The sequence below is a fragment of the Homalodisca vitripennis genome, chromosome 3, assembly GCF_021130785.1.
Source record: "Homalodisca vitripennis isolate AUS2020 chromosome 3, UT_GWSS_2.1, whole genome shotgun sequence".
NCBI lineage: Eukaryota > Metazoa > Arthropoda > Insecta > Hemiptera > Cicadellidae > Homalodisca > Homalodisca vitripennis.
The window spans coordinates 190,685,117-190,705,131 of record NC_060209.1 but is presented as its reverse complement, the minus strand read 5'-3'; positions in this window follow the sequence as shown (position 1 = coordinate 190,705,131).

Below are 20,015 nucleotides of genomic sequence, written 5' to 3'. Positions count from 1 at the left end.
TGAGAGAAAAGAAAAAGCAAATCAACTTGACGTGGATTCAGATGCAGATCTTTTCAACTTGGACGAGCAGGCCAATCAGGCCTGAGAGTGAACGAGGAAGCAAATCAACTTAACGTGGATTCAGATGCAGATCTTTTCAACGTGGACGAGCAGGCCAATCAGGCCTGAGATTGAACGAGGAAGCACATTAACTTGACGTGGATTCAGAAGTAGATCTTTTCAACGTGGACGAGCAGGTCAATCAGGCCTGAGAGTGAACGAGGAAGCAAATCAACTTGACGTGGATTCAGATGCAGATCTTTTCAACGTGGACGAGCAGGCCTATCAGGCTTGAGATTGAACGAGGAAGCAAATCAACTTGAAGTGGATTCAGAAGCAGATCTTTTAAACGTGGAAAAGCAGGTCAATCAGGCCTAAGAGTGAACGAGGAAGCAAATTAGCTTGACGTGGATTCAGAAGCAGATCTTTTCAACGTGGAAGAGCAGGTTAATCAGGCCTGAGAGTGATCGAGAAAGCACATTAACTTGACGTGGATTTAGAAGCAGATCTTTTCAACGTTGACGAGCAGGTCAATCAGGCCTGAGAGTGAACGACGAAGCAAATCAACTTGACGTGGATTCAGAAGCAGATCTTTTCAACGTGGAAGAGCAGGCCAATCAGGCCTGAGATTGAACGAGGAAGCAAATCAACTTGACGTGGATTCAGAAGCAGATCTTTTCAACGTGGACGAGCAGGTCAATCAGGCCTGAGAGTGAACGAGGAAGCAAATCAACTTGACGTGGATTCAGATGCAGATCTTTTCAACGTGGACGAGCAGGCCTATCAGGCCTGAGATTGAACGAGAAAGCACATTAACTTGACGTGGATTCAGAAGCAGATCTTATCAATTTTGACGAGCAGGCCTATCAGGCCTGAGAGTGAACGAGGAAGCAAATCAACTTGACGTGGATTTAGAAGCAGATCTTTTCAACGTTGACGAGCAGGTCAATCAGGCCTGAGAGTGAACGACGAAGCAAATCAACTTGACGTGGATTCAGAAGCAGATCAACTTGACGTGGATTCAGTCGAATCCAATTCATGTAAATATACCAATTCATGTTAAACTAACTGAACTACATTTTATCTGAGGACATAATTTAAAAACTTAACATCTTCCTGCAACAAAAGCCAGTTGAGCAAATTAGTACAATTCTGTGGTGTTCGGGAAAAAGGGGATAAGTTCATTTTTTGTGCAAAATGAGTTAAGTATAGTATCGTGTTCATGAGATTCCCAACTGTGTTTGGGTATAATGGGATAAGTTCTAAGAGAATATTAGGAGGTTCTATTTACTTGTGAAAAAGGAGTTACTTCACTAAGGGAGAATTACTGTTTGGGAAGAATGGGATAAGTTGTAAGAGAATATTAGGAGGTTCTATTTACTTGTGAAAAAGGAGTTACTTCACTGAGGGAGAATTACTGTTTGGGAAGAATGGGATAAGTTGTAAGAGAATATTAGGAGGTTCTATTTACTTGTGAAAAAGGAGTTACTTCACTGAGGGAGAATTACTGTTTGGGAAGAATGGGATATGTCAACTTATCCCGTTTTACCCGAACACAAAAGGCGACACTATCAAACTCAATGTTTGTGTAAAATGGGATAAGTTAGAAAAACACATGTTGAAAAAAGCACTCATCTGATAGTTAACAGCTGGGAAATTGACTCCATACTTTCCCAACATTTTATATTTCTCTGATTTTTGACACTAAAGTTATTAAGTTTTAAACACTACTTAAAATAGAAATAAAATATTTTTTTAAATAGAACTTACACATTAATTTCATTGTGCAAACAAAGTGAAAAAGATGTAATTGAAGCAGGACCATCACAATCTACAGGTAAGTTAATATTTATGTTATTATTATAGTGTTATATACGGCTTTTAATTTTTAGGTTATGATATTTACAATGAATGAATAGGCTATTGTGTTTAGTGAGCTTCCAGTTTTCACTTCCAATACATTTTAAACTGGTGCTTGAGTTGATTAGATTACCAATCTAATGTTATCCCTAGGATTACATTAATGTTATTATCATTGAAAAAGTAGCATGATATTTTTGTTGAAATAAATATTATGAACAGTATTTATTATAACTTCTACAAGAAAATGTTTTCAGTACATCGTTATCAGTTTTTTTTTCAGATTTCCTCGAAGACATGGATCCAAATACGTGGTTGGACTCGGATGAAGATCCGCCTATTTACCAGAAAACTACAGTTTCTTCAGAGTCCGATGAACATGTTCCTGTTGTTAAGAATACCACAAAGAGAAAAGTACCAACAAGCTCCATACCAAATCATGCAGGTGATGATGCCAACAGCTTGGTGGTGGTAGCTGAAATGTTACAGGAAATTCAAGTAGGTGTTGATATACCTTTTAAAAAGCGAAAAGAAAGGGTTTAGTTTAAAAGGTAGATCTAGGAAGCTTAGGGAAATGAGAAAGTTAAGTAGAAATTCAGGAAAGGAATATGAAACAGAAAGTGGTAAAAACATTAAAGGGAAAAAAATGGAGACCTTTGGAGGATTGTAAACATAAATGTAAACAGCACTTTGTGGAGGAAGACACTAGAAAGTTATTCCATGAGTTTTGGAATATAGGGGAATATTCTAAAAGAACTTTTTACATTGCTAGTCTTATCACAACCCATGAGAAGGTACATTCAAAACAAAAAGTAGTTGATACAAAAAAAACAAAAGAATAGATCTGTTACACATGAGTATCATTTACGCATCTCAGGTGAGCTTTGTCAAATTTGTAAGAAATGCTTTATGAGAGTTTTTTTATTTAAGTGCTAAGTTTTCTGGAAGTAGTATATTCCAAGTCACAAAATCCATTGCTGGTGTAGTTGCAAACGATGACAGAGGAAAAAATAAACCAACAAATGCTTTAGCTGATGAAGTAATTAAGAGTGCTCGAGACCACATTTTGTCAGTACCGTCTTACGAGAGTCATTACTCTCGAAGACATTCTGAGAAGCGGTATCTGCCTTCTCATTACACTTTAATCATCTTTATATAGGGAGTATAAACAAAAATGTAAATCCAATCCTCCAGTAAGTCGGACAGTATATGAAAAATTGTTCCATCAAATGAATTTGGTCGATAAAATCCCCTAAAAAACGATACATGTCACACTTGTGACAAACTTGCTATGCAGATACAGTGCACTGAGGGTGATGAGAAAACCCTGGTTGAGGATGCATTAGCAAAACATCATGAGTTAGCAGACAGAGCTTACACATCTAAAGAGAATGACAAAAAGAAAACCATGAATGATGACAAATCTACTACATTAACCTTTGACCTTCAACAATGTCTCCCAATCCCTCATCTTCAGTCTTCAGTGGTATTTTATAAACGTCAATTATGGACCTTCAATTTGACAATCCATGACAGCAAAGACAACCAAGCTTACTGCTATATATGGAGCGAAGTAGATGGAAGAAGAGGCTCAAATCAAATAGGGTCGTGTGTGGCTAAACATCTAAACAATATTCCTGAACAGCTGAAATATGTTATTTTGTATTCAGACACATGCGGAGGCTAGAATAGAAATTCAAATATGCTTGCCATGTTCCTCTCAACAGTGAAAAATCATACCCATTTGGAAACCATTGATCACAAATCCTTGATACCTGGACATACACATATGGAATGCGATGGTGACCATGCACAAATATCCTCATGATTGGATCCAACTAGTTCGTCAAACTGGAGGAAAGACTAAATTTAAAGTTGTGAAAATGCAAAAGCAGGATTTTTTTTCCAGTACGCTGGCCTGTATGAAACTAGTCAAGAAAAGACTAGACCCCTACGGATTCCTGTGAGGAATGGAAAAATCTATGATGACAATGGAGACTGTTCTTTATGGCGAAATGTAAAGTGGATGCGATTCACTAAAAATTCACATAGAGTACTCTACAAAGACACTTTGGATGAAGATGTTACCGTTCAAATCCATCTCAGTGATCAAAGCAGGGCAGTCAAGAAACAAGTTGATGCCACCGCTGTCATATAGTGGAAGAATCCCGATCTCTGAAAAGAAGAAAAAAGATTTAATCAGTATGCTAATCTCATACCAACCGTATTCCATGACTACTACAATAACCTTCCATCAACTGACAAACCAGACATTCTCCCAGATATAACCAATGAAGGTCAAGAGAGTGAAGACTGATGTAGCCAACGTACATGTACTAGTCATGTAGGAAATGTTCATTAAAGATTATGTACTGTATTTCATGTTATTATTCACCTGTCTCAATGAGATATAAATCACAAATATTTAGAGAATAAGAGGATATATATTTAAAGGTTGGGGTAAAAGGGGATAAGTTGTACAAAAACTTTAAAAAAATTAATAAAAAAATACTGAACAATTATTTAGCTAAGATAATTATATATTTAAATAGTCCATTAATTATAGAATTAAAAACAATATATTATGAACTCAGTCAATAATAACCAGATTTACAATAAACATTCAAACTTTGTTTTTGCATTTCCCGCAAGTTAATAAAACGGCACTTATCCCCTTTTTCCCTGAACACCACAGAATTTGTTTTAAATGAGTCCTAAAAGAAATTGGCATTTGATTAAAAACATTTAGGAGCAAGGTATTGAAAAGAATGCCTAAACATTTCTTTTATTCACTTTAGGAATTCTTATTGTACCCTGTTGTACATTACGGGTAGAGTAAACTACATGTTGGTTCCCATTATTCCCGCTTCTTATAAAGAAGGTTCTTAAACATCTTGTATACAAACAGATGTTGAATCGGCAATATTTTCAAATCAACGTAAAATGAACTGTCAGTTTTTTCTTTACTTAACATTATTTTGAGGAAGTAGTTTTGCGTAACTCTTAAATTTTTCAAATTGATATTTAAACGTCCCACCCCAACAATTTATTCCATACTGCGTCCTTGAATAGATTAGTGCATAGTACAATGTTCTTAATAGTTCTTTATCACAACAGTTCTTAAAAAATATAAATTTTTATTCACGTGCGTAATTTCTTATGAAGGTCGCTTATACGGGTTTCCCATGTCAACTTACTATCAAAGACTATACCTAAATATTTAATGTTATTGACCTTTTCTATATTTTGGACAGTTGCAATCAATATAACTAAAATTATAATCATGAAATTTTAAAGTGAACGGAATTTTGTAATCTGAAAGGCTAAAATTGATAAACTTTGTTTTGTCAACATAAACTATCATTCTGTTAGCTTCTCACTAATTTTTTAATTTTGCGATATCATGAGCCATAATATCTCCCAAGCAATTTACATGAGAATGAGAGTAAAATAAAGCCAAATCATCAGCAAATGCAAATACTTTTGCTTTATAATTAGTTTGTAACTATCATTTATAAAAATTAAGAATAAAGTTGCAGAGATAACGGAACCCTGGGAACTCCTGTCCTAATTATTGAGGGAGTACTAAGGTGGTTACCTATTCTCACTTGTTGCTTTCTCCCAGTTAAAAAGCTATTGAATCAACTTAAGGCGGAACCGCTGATACCGGATGTCTTAAGGTTTATTTAGGAGTATTTTGTGATTTACCAAGTCAAAAGCCTTTTTAAAGTCAACAAAAATACCAGTTGTTTTGAGATGCTGGAGGAAGGAACGTGTCTTGCAAACTATTTTTTAGTGATGCCAGGACTTCAGGCACAAAGTTCGATATTATACTATGTGAAATTCTATATGAGAATTCCATGGCTCTTAATGATTCTCCAGTTTCCAAAAACCTGAAAACATATGCAGAAGTTAACAAACTACTCGTAATATTACATTTATTTTAATAGTATCTCTTTGCATAATTGATAGCTTAACCTAGCTTACTATTTTTTACAGGAGAACAATGTAAGTCGAAGAAGCGAATCATAAGAGACAATTTTAAACGTCACAGAAAAAGTGAAGCTTCAGGAACAGGCCAATCAGCGAAGAAAAAAAGAGTGACCTATTGGGATGGATTAACGCTTTCTTGATGACGTAGAAGATGAGCGACAGTAAGTGTTAAAAAATAATCGTTGTGTGATTCTCTACATTTAGATCCTATAATTATGTATATGAATTTTATATCAAATAAACATGTTTATTGAGAAATACTTATACTCATTGTTATCCTTGCGTCAAGTAAAACCACTTGTACACCTACGTGTGTTGGTTTTCTTTACTGTAATAATTTTGACACCTATATTTGGAATTTCACCCACCTTAAAGTAACTGCCAGTTTCATCTCAGAAGACATCGGATTGTTTCACTCGGTTTGTCGGTTCTGTAGAACAGTCGTCCTTTATTAAATTAGCAAGATACGAAAACTGTTCTTTAGTGAATCTAAAAGTACTCTTTAAACTTAATTTCATTGTCTATTAAATGTTTAGTCACTAATAAATTGTAAGCACCTTCACTGTCTCTTCTTTTGAACATCTCACTGCACTGTTTACGCTTTTTCGAAGCTTGTAATGCCACAATACCCATGTCATGATCTAAATCACTGTATAGCATTAGTGCAGCCGCTAGCAATTTCTTTTTACGTGAAGCCATGTTACTTACACACAACCAGTGTGTATTCTACGCAGTCTATGAAACCACAGCCTTACGCACCTCCCTCCAACATGGAGCCCTTGAGTTGATGATGCTCTATATCAAAATTGTGAACAACGCAAAGACTAGATTTGTTGTCCATCCCTGAGCAGACGAGCCATGCCATGTTCCAGGCGAATGGAATTTTGTGAGTGGTACGTAATAAGACAAGAAGCTGACAATACATTTTATAAATCCATTTTGTGGAGCGATGAGGCAACATTCAAACTTAATTGTCGAGTGAACAGACATAATTGCGTTTGTATACTTGTGTCTGTTAACCTTGGTGGGGCGCGTCGTAAGGTAGACTGAAGCTCCATCGTCTGGCAGGTCAAAGACAACTGACACGTGGTCTGACGAGAGGTCAGACAGCAAATACCTCGATGTGTCCATAATGTGAACCAGCTAGACCGATGACCGGTATACCTTGGAGGGATGCGTCGTAAGGTAGACTGAAGCTCCATCGTCTGGCAGGTCAAAGGACAACTGGCACGTGGTCTGACGAGAGGTCAGACAGCAAATACCTCGATGTGTCCATCATGTGAACTAGCTAGACCGATGACCGGTATATCCGGTTGGAACAGGCCTTGGTAGTGGTAGTGAGATGGGCTCCTCAGGGGACAGTAGGTGGAATTGGAGGCGGTTTTCCAGGAGCCGTTTGAGATCCCTACCGGTGGCGTTGGACTTTCGGCTTCCCCAATCCAGGTGTTTGGTGTTGAGGTCCCCAGCAACGAGTGCAGGGGAGCCAGGCCGTCGAGACAATGCGGTTGGAGCATCCTTCGAGGAGGGTTGTAGATGGATGAGATCTTAAGCTCCATCCCGTTGTAGCTGACGGCGACCCGAATGATCTCAATCACCGGCGCAGGGACTGCGGGCAGTCGACGATGAGCCACTCGCCAATAAATTAATTTTTTTACGAATAGGTTGTAGTTGTTCGAATGCAGAACTGTTTTCCAATTCAACTGTTACCTCGTGTAACATATCATGGCAGTTAACAGCATTAACAGTTTGTTAAAAAAAGAATGGTCAATAAGTCCACCAGCAAAGATTCCAGCCCACACAAATACTCCAGGGGCATTTAATTCAGTCTGTATGACTAAATGTGGGTTTTCAGAATCCCAAATGTGGGTCGCCGTCAGTTACAACGGGATAGAGCTTGAGATCTCATCCATCAACAACCCTCCTCGAAGGATGTTCCAACTGCATTGTCTCGACGGCCTGGCTCCCCTGCACTCGTTGCTGGGGATCTCAACACCAAACACTTGGATTGGGGATGCCGAAAGTCCAATGCCATCAGCAGAGATCTCAAATGGCTCCTGGAAAACTGCCTCCAATTCCACCTACTGGCCCCTGAGGAGCCCATCTCACTACCACTACCAAGGCCTGTTCCAACCGGATATACTGGTCATCGGTCTAGCTGGTTCACTTGATGGACACATCGAGGTCTTTCCTGTGTCTGACCTCTCATCAGACCACGTGCCAGTTGTCTTTGACCTGCCAGACGATGGAGCTTCAGTCTACCTTACGACGCGTCCCACCAAGGTTAACAGACACAAGTATGCAAAACATCTCGCTGACAGACCTCGGCCTCCACAAAACCCTGCCGAATCGCCAGACCAGCTAGACCAACTAGTACTGGACCTGAATAAAACCCCTCCAGGAAGCTGTAGCCAGATAGACCAATTCTCCATACACGCGGACGTCTATGACGAAGACACCTGCGAGATGGTCGAGGACTTCCTGTAGGGCTATGAACCCGACGAGGACGTCCCACTGCCCCTTGTGACCACACACGAAGTACACGACTACATTCGTTGCCTTCGCCTGAAGACCGGACTCATTGGGAACACCGGCATTCAAAAACCTGCCAGTTTGGGTGATTGTCACCATCGCGTGCATCTTCAACTCATGCATTCGACTTGCCCACTTCCCGAAGTCCTCCTTCCCTGGAAGGATGTTAGGGTGATCATGATCGACAGGCCCGGCAATGACTCTCTTTTCCCAGATAACCACAGACAAATCTCCCTGTAGCCTATGCTTTCCAAGAAAATCTTGGAAAGGACCATGTTGGCGAGGTTCCCCGAGTAGTTCTTCACGTCTATCAGGACTGAAACAGTTCGGCTTCCGCAGTGGACATTCGACTGTCCTCCAACTCCGCAGAGTATTAAATCTCATTACCGGAGCGGCGGAAAGGAAGCATCACTTCACTTCGGTCCCAAAGCCTTGGACAAGGGCCTACTTTACAACTGACAGCGTCCCCGCTGCCTGGCAGGATGTTCAGGCTTATTTCGCAGTTACCTTCACCATCGGACCTTCTCCGTCAGCGTTGCCCGATCCGTCTCTAACGACCCGACCACTTTCCTCCGGTGTGCCCAGGGATCAGTCCTCGGCCTTTATGTACTTTAGAATATACACTTATAAATGTGTTGACTTAGGTTAAACAATTTTGGCATATTAAGTTATGGAATTGACAATGATAACAATATTATTCACAACTGATAATTTACATATACGTTTACTAGACTTTAAACTGTAAAAATGTCTATTAATGTTTGTATCAACAAATATGTTGAAAACTGAAACTGTGAAAAATATTAATCAGTTTTGTGCCAATAACCATAGTTAAAAATTGTGTTGCCAATGTTTGGATTTATAAATTGTATTGGCATTTAAGAACACGTTTTAAAATTGTATTTTGGTGTAAATAATTTACTGTTGCGAGAAGGTGCAATAAGTTATTTTAAACAGCCATTTTGAGTTGTTGTAGATGAACTAGACATATTAATAACTAACCGTTTTGGGATCATTTTAAATATTATATGTAAACTTAACTTTACATTTTAGTTCAGTTTCTTTAATGGAAGTTAAAAAATAGTTTTTTTGATAAAAAAAAATTAATGTAGTGTTTTTAATTTGTTTCTATAGTTTACTGTCCAAATACAATATATAATAGATGCTATAAATTTTGTTAGAAATATTCAAAATATTTTTATGAAAATTTGCGATCAAACTTTGCAACTATTTTATACTTACTCAAGCCTTGCAATAATCTTTTGGTTATTTTATCTATATATGAAATAGTGAGTATAGCTAAATGAATTTGTTGAATTCCTCTATGTAGAAAAGGAATGTCTTATTCCAAATACAGCTGAATATTGTTTTGTATTTTCCAATTTATACTTAACATAACCGAGAAATCAAGTGAGATTTGTTGTTTTGGTGATTGTGAATTTATTAGCTCAATAATTGCATTACTAGTATAAAATAGATTGACAAAACCCAAGGGTTTACGTAAGAGACGGCTATTTCATGGAAATAGACATAAGACCATAATTATCTCAGATGACCAGTTACATCTACTCCAACCTTCTCAGATTTTTCATCACGGAATGGTTTATTCAGTAAGTTGTGGAGGAACTGCAAGGAGTGTGGTGGTGAACACTTTTCCTGGACTTATAATGAATATAAGCCGAATGAAGTGTGTAGGCCTAAGATATTTGAAACAAATGTTAGGTTTTTTATAGACTTAAATGTAGAGGTAAAGGTGGTAATATGAGCCCTGTAGGTATTATGAGCCCCCAATATATCTGGTCATACAGCGCACGCAATCTAGTGGGGATCGATGGAAACACTGTATTAAGTTCCTGTTTAGGCCGCTAGAGCACTCTGGTTCAGTTATTGATGATAGTTGGTGGTTGCAACAGGTGTTCGTATTTTCTTCAACTAAGAAACTTTAAAAAGGTACTTTTAGCCATTAATTATGATTACTATTCGATTGCAGTAACTCTAATAGGCTAAGTAATCTAATAGAGTAGGTTTTAAGCTTTGATTTATTGTGGGTGATAAATAATTCAGACAGTAACAAAGATAGATTATGGATGAAGGAAATTCAATATGGCGATGTCGGTAATATGAGCCCCCTTCTGTGCCTGTTATATGAGCCCCATCTTTAAGGGGCTCATATTACATGCACTACAACTTGTGTTCCTACTTTTATTGTTTTCAGATGCCACGAAAGAGTTTAAGCAAGGCACCTAAACCTAAAAGAAAAAATTGGAATACCGATGATATGGTCATGGCAATAAATGCGATTAGGAACAAAGAAATGGGATTGAAAAAGGCTTCTCAGAAATTTTCTGTCCCAAGACCGACTTTGCAAAGACTTGCTCGAGGTGACAAGCCACCAGAAGAAGCAGCTGCCACTCGTCTGGGAAGGAAAACTATAATGGGAGACCAGCTGGAAATGGAGCTTGTTGAGTACCTGCTTCAGATGGAGAGCAAGTTTTACGGTCTCACCAGACAAGATGTTCGCAGAATAGCTTACCAACTTTGTGTAAGAAACGGGATAAAAAATCCGTTCAAAAACAGAGGGGTTAGCTGGTAGGGCTTGGTTCGACCATTTTATGAGGCGGCACAAGGATGTATTATCTGTATTGAAACCTTCAGCAACTTCATTTTCAAGGGCAAATGGATTCAATGAAGAGGCAGTAAACAATTTCTTCGACATCTTAGAAGCTGAGTATAGGAAACACAAATACCCAGCCGACAGAGTTTTCAATGTCGACGAGACAGGGATATCTGTGGTTCAGAGTAAAATTCCCAGAGTGATTGGTTTACGGGGGAAGAGACAAGTGGGAGCTCTTAGCTCAGCTGAAAGAGGCTCTCTTGTGACTGTCATCTGTTGCATGAGCGCAGGGGGCACTTTCATTCCGCCCATGTTAATTTTCCCAAGAAAAAACATGACAGATCTGCTTATGAAAGGTGCTCCACCAGGGGCGATTGGTAGGTGCCACCCTTCAGGGTGGATACAATCAAAACCTGTTTACAGACTGGGCTACGCCATTTTATTGAGAAGACTAAGCCAACAAAAGAAGATCCTGTACTTCTGATCCTAGATGGTCACAACTCTCACACAAAAAAACATAGATATTGTGAATCTTGCGAGGGATAACTTCATATCAATCATTAGTTTGCCCCCACACACGTCACATAAGCTACAACCGTTTAGACAAGTCATTCCTGGGGCCACTAAAAAACCACTACAGTGAACAAATACGCCGGTATATTCGACATGGCGAAAAACGAGTGGGACCCTATGACATTGCAGAGCTTCTAGGACAAGCGTACCTAGCTTGCCAGACAGGGTCGATAGCTGTGAATGGGTTTAAAACAACCGGATTGTATCCATGCAACAGGAATGTCTTCACTGCTGCAGACTTTGCACCATCATCTGAAGAGACATTCGACATGGAAACCCTACTGCAAGCAAGAAAGAGAAAGCCGACACAGCCTCAAATGGTACACAACTTTGAACACTCAGAGGAGGACGTCGATGATCCTGAAGAGGATTATCCAAAGTCTAAGTGAGGATAACCCGCCCGAGACCGAAGCCCACCTACAACCCATCACATCCACCTTATTTCGACCGTCCACTGAAGACCTAGACCTTGCAGGTCCATCCGGTGAATGTGGAAAACAACAACAACATTCGACAACTGCTGTGTCACCAAAGGATATATGGCCTGTACCCAAACCTAAGAAAAAAGTTTCAAACAAAGGACCGAAACCGTCAAAAGCTGCTCTGGTCACATCATCACCCTACAAAAATGCTCCTGCTAGAAGCAGCGGAAAAAAAGAAATTGACTGACGCTAAAAAAGAAGAATCAGAGAAAAGGAAAAAGGAAAAAATCCAGTCTGCAACAAAGACAAAAAACACTGTCAAGTCTGTAAAACGGAAAATTTTCGGAGACAAGGACTCAGATGAATCGGACTGCTCCGTCAATTCCGGAGAGTCAGTTTTGGAAATGCCTGTGGGAGTTGATAATCCCGGAGATGAGCATACGCCCTGTATGTTTTGTGAAGGACTTTACTCAGCCGATCATCGAGGAGAACTGTGGATCCAGTGCATGATGTGTGAAATGTGGGCACACAATGATTGTGCTGGGGCTGAAAAAGATGTGTATGTTTGTGACTTTTGCAGACCATAAAATATTTTGTGTTTGTTTACACCTTTTTTACACTGTTAAAGTTTTGTAATTAAATAAAATACAATTTTCATATAGGATATTTTTGTGATGACTGTCATTTTTAACACTCTTTTCCCATGTATTTACTTTAGGGGGCTCATAATACCAGCACAGAAATTTTTTTTAACAATACGTCTTGTTTTGATTTTTTATTTTTTATTTCACTTTATGTTTAATTAATTGACTGCATTATTTATAAATATATTCACCAAATGTTCTAGTTGAAGTCCAACACAAATAATTTGGTAAAAATAAAAAAATAAAATTATTATTTACAAAAAAAGAAAGTAGGGGCTCATATTACCACCTTTACCTCTATAGGCAGGGGCCTGGAGGGCAGGAAACACGTTTTGTGCTATGCTGAAACGTCCCTCCACCTAGCTTAGCTAGATCTAGGGGTTCTTTCTGATTAAACTGAGGCCACCGATAATAAACGGGATTTAGCAACTTTGCGTGGGCAGTTACACAATAAATACTGTGGAACATATTTCTTTAGCATCTGCACACAATTATCACGTTATAAAAATTGTTATCTGCTTGGACAGTAAAATCAGTGAAAGTATGTGAAGTCGAAGGTCATTAACCGGTGTAGCTGCAGTGCTCTTAATCAGATTGTATTGATTCGTGTCTCGGCTTAACGTAACTCTGTAGCTCATTATTATGTTTGTTCACGTACTGTACTCTTGTTACACACAACGCGTAGAGAGGATGTGCGGATCAGCAAAGTAACGGAAATGAAAAACATCGGGGCACAACTCGCCATCGTTTGATTCCATCCTATCTTGCTGAATACATGTGGCGCTCGGCGGCTGGCAACTACGCTTTCGTCGCACTTATCACCGACCTTGTCGAGTTTTGGAATACTCAAAATTCCTAATGCAGAATTTTGTAAAATACCTAATAATGAACTTTACTTATATACCTACTTTATCAATCGTTTTACGGGTGGCCTCCGTGACAAGCATAGACACAGGCACGTTGAAAGATCATGGTAGTAGATGGGGAAGAAGCGTTCAAAAAGAAGTAATATTCTTAAGAAGACACCTACACGGGCAACAACAGACTTTGTCTCTAGACAGAATGGAGTCAAAACAGGGGAAAAAGAAAGGTTAAAGGCAGAGCAATCTCCACAAATGGACCACTTGTAGGAGAGGGCAACCCTGTGGCTCAGGCTAGTGGACAAGATTGACAGTCTTGGGAAGTTGGTACTCGCTACCCCACAACCAAACTTGAAATAAAGAAAAATACTGGGGATCTGCAGAGCCTGGACACCATAATCTCAAATCTGGAAGAGGTAAGCGGTGATGAAGAGATCGGAGATCATGTGATCCAACCCGATGCAGTCAAACAGGTGTGAACGAAAGCATAAAGGCCAGTAACGGACAGTGCGAGGCTGCTCGCTGCGAATTGCCTCGTGCCATCTGCCTCAGGGTGAGCTCTTCAGCTAGCAGCTAGTTTGTAACCACGAATGCTCACTGCGAGCACGCGAACCACCCGCATTCGTAGTGAAAAACAGTCGGGACAATATGTTTTTTTTCTCTAGAAATGCGCAAGTTGCTGCCGCTGCTTTTATTGTGATGGCGACGATTATTACGAAAAAACAACAGAAAAAGCGACGTAAACCCCGTTGGTGGGTAAATAAAAAAGTATCGAAATCGGTTCGAATATGGGAACAGACTCCTAGAAGACGTGCCAAATTTCTTACGAATGACCAAGCAATATTTTGAACATTTTAATTAAATTGATAGAGTCTGCCGTCAAGAAACGTGACACGTACATGCGAAGTTGCTATTACCACCAAGGAAAGATTAGCTGTTACTCTGAGATTTTTAGCTACTGGAGACTCATTTTACAAGTTTGCAATACCTCTTTCGTATATCCAAACAACAAATATCTGTGATTATTCTAGAAGTATGTAATGCACTGATTGAAGCTCTACATAAAGGTAAGAAAACAATTTACTTCAAAAGATCAATATATTGTAATGTTAAACGATGTAGCTTGCATATTATAACACGTCATGTTATTCAATTTGTTCAGGAGTAATGTTAGTCAGGTAGTGTACTAAGGACGTGCCTTCTTGTAGTGGAGGCCTTGATTACAATTTCTGATTGAATAAGTAAAGCATCGGAAGGTGTAGGAGTAGGAGTTGGAGCGTAACTACCTCCAGACAAAGTCGGTGTGTGTGTACTGTAATTTGAACTGTAGTAACCAGCAGTGTTGCGTACGTTGTGAGTGGGGGTAAATTTTCCTATATCAGCTCTGAACAAGACGTCTAATATTGCCCTCTTCACATGAGGTAGAGTGTTGCAGTCATATTTCCTTAGTTCACTTGTCACATGCATTCCCAAAGTAGAAGTCTCCGAAGTCTTTTTACAAAATGGAGTAGACATGAAGTAGCATTTCATTTTGTGCATTATCAGCATCATTGCGACGTTTTTTTTTCTTAGCTTGGGACATGTTAGAAGTAGACACCGTCGATGTAGACACGCCATCGTTGAATTAGTAGACGCCGGTGGTTCATCTTCGACCGTTGCGGGTTTCATTGACAATAGATTCATCATTGTAAGATTCCTCTCGAGTTTCCTCAGGACCCCTTTGCGTATTAGCCTGTTAACAAAATAAAACATTTCTTAACAGGCTATATACAAGCCTAATATACAAGAATTGTCAAATGAAGTTTAAAATCCTGTAGAATGGTGTTTTATAAATAGTACCAACTAGCCAGTTATCCTGTTATTTTAAATGTGGGGGGGGGGGGGGGTGGGGGGGGGGGGGGGTGGGGGGGGGGGGGGGTGGGGGGGGGGGGGGGTGGGGGGGGGGGGGGGTGGGGGGGGGGGGGGGTGGTCATACATAACCTCTATGTTCATAACCTATTTGCCATGTTTCAAAAGACCGGGTTTAATTAAGAAATAAAACTTTTTATTGCATAAATATTTACTTATTTAACTATATTTAACTTACGTACCGGTCTGAGGCATAGCTTTTGGATGCTTGTCATTCTCTAGGCGTATGCAATTTTAGCAAATAGGACTTTAGGCCTTTGTTACTTTTTGACACGAAAATGCTAATATATCATTTGTGGTTCTCTGAGACAAGAAAATAGAAATAATTGCTGAATAAAATGCAGCGACGTAACTAGGGGGGGGCACGCGGGGCATGTGCCCCGGGCGCAAGTTGTTGGGGGGGCGCCAAACACGGCCACAGATTTTTCTAATAAAAATTGTTGAAAATATTTTTTAATGCGAGGTGTGTTGCAAAAGAAAATCATTATATTTATTATTTTTATTTGATTTAAGTCTAAGAAAATGCAAAGTGAAATGATGAATGCTATCTGACTATTTACGAATCATGTTTACGGTCTGCATGAACTTGTACAGAACGAGTATGGGCACACTGTGTTATCTGTGGAATGACTCACTAGGACGGCGCGGCGTCAGACACTTCCTTCCCCTCCCGGCTCCCACCCGCAGCTCCCCCATCCCTCTCACCGCACCACACATGCCACATTGCCACAAACACAACACATCGATGCTCGCTGGCCCTGACCTTGACTAACAGACTAACTGCGTATGTTGTGCAGTTGTGCACTACTATTGTTGACAATAGTTCAATACTTCTACTTCATTATATACATCATCAGTGGTTCGGTTCACGTAAAGTGGTTGCGGAGCTGTTTCTTTGAGTGTTACTAGCAATATTATTTTCGTGTTTGTGAATATTAGTCATGTCGAAAAAACTGTCTGGTGCGGAAAATCGCAAAAGAGCTAAAGAGAGAAAAAAAGAAGCACATCAATCCTCGTCTCTTCTATCATCATGGCTAAATGAAACAAACAGTAAAGGTAGGTAAGATAGATATTACAGTACTTTGTTACTTTGTATTTATTAACTAATACAGATTAATGATTAACTTATTGAAACCTTAAAAATATAATCATAATTTAACTTTTCTGTAACTGTAGCAGCGTACTATTGATATGAATCTGTGTTTAAAAAAATATATAATTGAACACAGGGTTTAAGCTTTCTTCTTCTTAAGCTATTTCTTAGAAACGCTAACAAGCAGCAAATCTAGTCATCGTCACACTTGAAGACGAACATTTCGCTTTAACCAAGAACTAAGAACGTCATAATTTTATTTAAAAAAAATAGTATAGTAGGAGATGCTTTGTCGGCCAGTATTGTTTAATTTAGCGTTAAACTATGCTTTTAGATAAATACGGCACAATTTAAACAGCTAAGTTCTACCACAAATTGACAAATATACCAATAATATTATTTTATCGAATGAAGGTAACTCGAATTTTTTATTTTTTCAGATGAAATCAGCTGTAGTACAAGTACGACTTTTGAAGATGGAGGGTCATCAGCTGATGCAGTCCAAGACGTGTTTTCAACTAATGCTAATCTTGGTACGGAAAATCTTCAGCTGGAAGAACTTCCAGTTGTACCAACGGTCACCCAGGATGACGTCGAGGGTGAAGAGATCGAGATGTTTCAACCGGAGCAAAAGTATAATAATGGTACGTCTACGAGTTTGACAACTGATCCAACCCATGGTGAGTCTACTAAATCTATTGATCTAAAAGATCCGGGGAAGTGGCCTAATACCATTTCGGATGCAGACAGATGTTTTCTCGTATCGAGATTATTGAATGAAGGGAAAAATAGAACCTGATCTTAACAATACTTTAAGAGATGGGAGACAGTTGACTAAAGAGTGGTTTACAAAAATTATGCCTAATGGCTTAAAAAGTACATCGAACATGGCTAGTCTATAGCAAATCAAACAATTCCTTGTATTGTATCCCATGCAAACTTTTTTCGCACACTGAACATCAACATCCACATAAGATTTCTGCTTTAGCCAAAGATGAAGGGTTCACTCAGTGGAAGAAATTGAGTGAACGGATTCCTGAGCATGAGAACTCCTTAAATCACAAAACAGTGCTTTTGTGCTTGGAAAAATTTAGAATCTAGTTTAAGTAAACGTTCTGGCATTGACAAAGAACTACAAGACATGATTGCACTTGAAGAGGCACACTGGAAGGGTGTTTTGTATGCTATCATTGATGTAATCTTACACCTAGCAAAAGATGGCAGCCCATTACGAGGCTCCAATGAAAACCTGGATTTCAGTGACCCTAGATGCGGTAGGTTTTTTGAACACTATTGAACTAGTATCTCATTACCATGCACCTCTGAAAGAGCACATTCTTCGCCATAAAAAAGGCCAAGTCAGTTACTTTTCGCCGCTCATCCAGAATGAATTTTTAGACATTATTGCAGGAAAAGTCAGAGAAAACATATTTTGTGACATCAAGGCTTCAAAATACTTTTCAATTATGTTTGACTGTACTCCCGACGTAAGTCATTTGGAGCAAATGTCTCAAGTCCTTCGTTATGTGAAAATCACCGAACAGGGTCCGGAGGTAGTGGAGAGTTTTATTGATTTTGTAAAAGTTGGTGAAAAAACTGGATTGGGTCTTTCGCAAGAAATTTCAGAGAAAATCAAAAAAGATGGCTTAGATTTGAAGAACTGCCGGGGCCAGTGCTATGACAATGGTTCGAATATGGCTGGCAAATACAAAGGCGTCCAATCTAGGATTCTTGCCGAAAACAACCTGGCTTATTTTGTGCCTTGCGCGGCTCATTCCTTAAATTTAGTAGGTGCAAATGCTGCTAGTATGTCAGGGGAGGTACAGTCATACTTTGGAACTCTTAACTGCTTGTACAATTTTTTTGCTTCCCTCGACCAATAGATGGGAGGTTTTATTTAAAAACATGTCCCTCTATCTCTAAAACTACAAAGTAACACCAGATGGTCGACTAAGAGGGAAGCTGTACAAGTTATATACAAGCATCTAGGTAAAATTATAAATGCTTTAAATGACCTCAGAACCAGCCTAACTACCTCAGATGAAACAAAAACTGAAGCAGCTAATCTTTTGAAAAATGTCAAGCAGTTTGAGTTTATAGTTCTCTCCTGTTTTTGGTACAAGCAATTGACCCGCATTGACATTGTGAACAAGCTCCTACAAGTGGAGAATATCACCATACATAGATCGGCCAAACACATCAGTCGATTGATCTCTGAACTAGACTCGGAAAGGGCAAACTATTCAAACGCTGCAATGAAAGAAGCCAAAGAAATGGCAACAAATCTTGGCCTTGATCCTCATTTCAAAGTAGTTCGAAAGAGAAGAAAAAAGCGCATGTTTGATGAGAATGCCGAAGATGAAGCACCTGAATTCTCAGAAGAGAAGAAATTTCAACAGCAGCTATTAGAAATCGTCGATCGCATTCTTTGTGAACTCAGAGAAAGATTCAACTCTATTCAAAACATAAATCATTTGTTTGGTTTTCTCAACGGAGCTAGCTTTGGAACAATGAGTGGGGATGACCTAAAGGCTAAAGCAATTGAATTAGCCTCCAAATATAAAGAAGACTTGGACAAAGACGAATTGGCAACTGAAGTGGAAAGTTTCAAATACCATGGTTTGGATTTAGTACCAAATATCCAAACAGCCAATTCGATTGATCTTCTGAAATTTTTGTGTGTGAACAAAATGGAGGATGTATATCCAAACATAATGACTGCCTTACGGATCTTCTTGACAATTCCGGTTTCAGTGGCTTCGAATGAAAGAAGTTTTAGTAAACTTAAAAATAATAAAAAATTATTTACGGAATTTGACAGGGCAACAGAGGCTGACAAACCTAGGGATTATTTCCATTGAGCACCAGGTAGCCTCAAAACTATGCTTCAGTGAGATTGTCAGTACATTTGCTGCAAGAAAAGCCCGAAAAAGTTAAATTCTAAGAACAATTAAATGTTTAAAATCAATATTTTACATAATTTACTATCATAAGTGTTTTAGTATAAATGGTGTTGTTTTGAAATAAACTATTTGTTTTTGAAAATACGTATTCTATTATTTACCAAATATATTTAGGCCTATATACTTTGAACTTGAGGTTGAGTATTTTAAGATCAAGATTCAAGATAGTATTAATGTAGCGTACCCGGTACCGATGGACACACCACACTTTTTAAGAGGAGTTATAAGGAATTAGTTTCAGTTCAATTGGTGGGGGGGAGGGGCGCCAAAATAGGTGTTTGCCCCGGGTGCTGAATAACCTAGTTACGTCGCTGATAAAATGTTAGAATCAGCATATTATTTTTATTTTTTTGTTTTCAGATATGCTCCGAAGGGTTTTCCTTCCGGATTTTCCTACGTGTAACCACACCAAAGGCGCCCTACTTTGCCGATCATTGACAGCCCAGGACATAAGAAGATTTCATTTTATAAGGAACATGATAAAATATACCAAGACAACTTTGTTCTAAAGCATATA